The sequence below is a fragment of the Musca vetustissima genome, unplaced genomic scaffold (assembly GCF_032173495.1).
Source record: "Musca vetustissima isolate MV318-11 ecotype Yass unplaced genomic scaffold, APGP_CSIRO_Mvet_v1 utg1003, whole genome shotgun sequence".
Taxonomy (NCBI): Eukaryota; Metazoa; Arthropoda; class Insecta; order Diptera; family Muscidae; genus Musca; species Musca vetustissima.
The window spans coordinates 63081-67529 of NW_026885744.1; positions in this window are offsets into that span (position 1 = coordinate 63081).

Consider the following 4449-nt stretch of genomic DNA (forward strand, 5'->3'; position numbering starts at 1 on the left):
GTACATGACTGACTCTCGTATGAACTAGGATTATTGGCTTCGCTCAAAAATCAACAAAATGGCGGATCTTTAAAATAATATTTTTGAAAAATGGCCTACTTTTTACCACAAACCAAGTTAAAAAATAAGGAAGATCTCGACCGATTGGATTTATCCTAGTTCATACGATAGCTATACACTCTCAGAGAAACGTCCCAAAATTTGGAATCGATCGGATTATTTGCTTTTGAGTTATCGTGCCCGCCATTTTGCTTCGAGAAAAATGCATTTAAAGTTTGAGAATCACTCTTGCCGTCACTTGATGCTGACACAATAAATCGACTATATCTTGAGGAGTTCTTGAGATTTTCACTTGAAATTTTGTAGGGACAATTTTAAATTAGTGTAGATTCGAAAAACTAAATTAATTTTTTGACCCCGAGAATGGGGGGGATCCCTTAAATGACTTCGTTCCATATATAGCCTGATTTCGGTATTTTGAAGGCTTTTTATAGATTTCCAAATCGAAGGGGTGTAGTTCGGCATTCCGTATCTGGAAATTTCGCACAAAATGTTTAATGTAGTTCTATGTTTTGACATGTATAGGTACTTTGGTGGTCCTGTAACTTGGTATGCCGGATTTTTGAAGGATAACAACTTTTTCGCAGAAGATTTTTTATAAAGGTCCACTTTCGGTATAGTTCACATTTCTTTTTTTTATAGCACTTTTTTAAATTTTCCCACCGAAGTGCCTGTAATTTACAATTCCGAGTTCTTAGTGGGTGAAAAACTTGTTCGCAAAAAAAAAATGCATATATGTCCATATTTTGATATATCTCCCAATAAATCACCTTGTGGAATGTTGAATCGCCTTGTGGAATTTTCCAACCTAGGTCTATAATGTACCATGACATAGCCTCAAAAAAGAGTCTCGATCGATTTTAGATATCTGGAGGACATAAAAACGTCGGTGCACCCGACTTTTTTTTATACTTACACCACACTGCGGTACATGGTATTATGCCTTTGTATGAATGTTTGTATTATACACAGGGAATCGACATATTCGAGTCATTTAATACATGTCGAAATATCTTTATACATGTCCGCCCGTCTGACCATGTATTTCTGAATCAAGAAGCATGTCGTATTTAAGATGAAATTTGGCACAGCTCATTTATTTGGCTTAAGGGGACCCCCATTGTCGGTTTCAAAAAATGTATTTTTATTTGATTTAAAACTACACCCGTCCATAGAGACCCTTTTAAAATTCCCAGGGAAAAACTCTACAAATCTTGAAGGTATATCCGGTTGATTTTATTAGCATCAAGTGACGGCTAGAGTGATTCTCAAACTTTAAACGTTTTTTTTGAAAACGTGTTTTTTAATTGCCGGCACGATAACTCAAAAACAAATAAACTAATCCGTTCCAAATTTAAATACGTTATTCTATATGTACATCGTTATCGTATGATTTAGGGTAATTGTATTCGGCCAATATCTTCCTTATTTTCTAACTTGGTTTGTGGTCAAAAATAGAGAATTTTCCAAAAATCAAATTTTATACATGCGCCATAGTGTTAATTTGTATGCGCTCTTTCGAATCATGTTGGGATTTTGAGTAATTCCGCTGTCAAAAAGGACTTTGCTTTAATTACAAAAAAAAAAATCTTCTCATTCATAAGGTTAACTATTTTTTTTTTTCTTCAATATGTATCAAATTCGAAATTTTAGTGGCACTATACCATCATAATGGCTAAAATAAAGTCCCATTATTGTGCATGCCATCTTCCACTGAAGATAGTATTATTTTTTTCCGCAATTATTACTGTTTTGAAGTTTTAGCCACAAACATAATTAGATTATACGCCTGCGCTCAGTTTCAGCGAAAAAAGTTTCGTGTTATTGTTTACACAGTTTGTATAACATCGACAAAAATAAACATCAACAAAAATTACAAAACTAACAAAACAGAAGTACTGAAAATCGACACTGGAGCTATGAAAAGTAACACCAGCATAACTACGAAACGATACCACACCACCCACATACATATGTTCGTACAACACAAAAGCTATCAACGACCCGAACTACTCCAGAGCGAGAGATATTGCTGAAGTGCAAATTATTTTTAGCTATTTGCGGACAGTTATGTGTGGAGTACAGTAAATAGGAGAACAATTTGCGGTATATGGGGAGAAAAAAATGTCAGAAGCTGTTAATTTCGTAACTACTAAAAATGACATTTAGAAAGACAGTGGACATTTGATCCTATATAGACCAGTGCTACAACTAGTTGTTCAGACCTAAGATGCCACAGAAATTTAATTTTTTGGTAGTCAAACTTTTAGAAATAATAGAAATAAAAGAATCAATGATATAATAGAAGTTCCAACATTAAGGATATTCATTAAACCCTATTGAAGATTGCGAATACCAAATTACTTCGTATTCCCCCCTGCATTCCAATACCAACCTCGTTTCACATCCTCCAATACCAATCTATCTATCTGCAGCTATTACCAGTGTTATATGCTCATGGTGTATGCAGTCAGAGGTGTAATCGTTTTAACTACAAACGACACCTTGTCTAAAACTAAGCAAACACAGAGCCAGCGATAAAAAAGTGAATCTCTAAAAACCCCCCAGAAAAAAAAACAAATATTGATTCAATAACGTAAAAAACGGAGGCATTTAAGTAAACACATCCAATAAATAGAACAGAAAAATCGAAAACGAAAATAACAACAACACCAACGAAACCGCAAAATCTCAATCAATAATGGAGATGATGATGCTGGCGATGAGGATGACACCAGAAGCATTGGTGTAAGCAAACGAAGATGTAAACCCCACAGCTCTTAGGTGATTGGTTTTGAGATGCAACAACCCACAATATTACGTCAGCGGCAGAAGCTGTTTTCTTTCCATCGAAATCGACAATATTTGCAAGAGTGGGACCTGCTTGCTTCAGGTATAACAAATTCAACCTCCAACCATAACCGTTGTTGTTCGTTCGTATGCCAAAGTGACATCTAATGATTGCTGCCGCATACAAATAATAAAATTTAACCGATTTTTCGTTTTGGCTCTCGATCTTTTGTCATTTTAGGACCATTGACGCGGGGTGAACAATAACAACAGCAACAAAAACTATTTCAATCTCTGGAAAACATCAGCTATTGCGGTCATGGCTTTTTGAATTTTTCACCAGCCAGCCATCCGTACCACGAATGCGGCTTAAAATCTCTTACGACGAGGGAGTTTTATTCATAAAAATTTGCCTTCCTCTTTTGATGTCGTTATGCTTGACTTTTGGTTGTCGTGGTGGCTGGCTGACTGACTGGATGGTCGTTCAATCAACCGCAATGACCGAAAAAGTGAAAAATCAGAAAAAGAAAAATTGTTGTTTGTTTTTCGAAGTGGGTGAGAGGTTATTTTGAGTTTGTCACTAGGTTTGCTCCGAACGGAATTTGATATTCCAATAAAATTGTAAATTATAAACCAAGGTTGAATGTGAAAAATATCCTGTCGATAGGTCAGATATCCTACAGAATCTCGAACGAATTTAAATATGTGATATATATATATATATATATATATTAAATATGGACCGACTTCAATCAATTCCTACATTCATTCTACCATCTATACAAAATTTCATGGCAATCGGGCAAATTTCAGGTTTTAGGAGTACCTTTCGGATTCAGTAAAGATTCTATAATTAATCTTCTATAAGAACTCTATATCGCTCTACTTTAGAGAATCTATCCAGGTCGTCTAAATGGTTTCCCCACTGTTCGTCTAAAGAAACTCTCTTCAACTTGTCTATAGAGACCTGATTTTTCTCGTCTGTAATAACCCCTACTACTCGTCAGCGAAGGTACTTCAACCTCGTCTATAAGAACTTCTCATGCATTTATATAAACTAATCTAAATTTCCGTCCCTTCAGCTCGCCAATAAAGGCTCCATTCACTTCGCTTATAAAGGATCCCTATCAGCTCATCTATAAAGACTCCCTTTAGCTGGCCCGTAAAGCCTCCTTTCAGGTAGCCTATAAAGGCTCACTTCAGGTAGCCTATAAAGGCTCATTTCAGCGCGCTTATAAAGGGTTCCTTCAGTTCGCCTATAAAGGCTCCCTTTGGTGCACAATTTAGTTTAAATCGGACGAACAGCTGCCTATAGCTTGCATATAAAGGCTCCCTCCAGATTGCTCATCTATAGAAGACTGCCGTCAGCTCGCATCTAAAAGACTTTCTCAGCCTCCTTTCAGGTAGCCTATAAGGGCTCATTTCAGCGCGCTTATAAAGGGTTCCTTCAGTTCGTCTATAAAGGCTCCCTTTGGTGCACAATTTAGTTTAAATCGGACGAACAGCTGCCTATAGCTTGCCTATAAAGGCTCCCTCCAGATTGCTCATCTATAGAAGACTGCCGTCAGCTCGCATGGAAAAGACTTTCTCAGCTCGTCA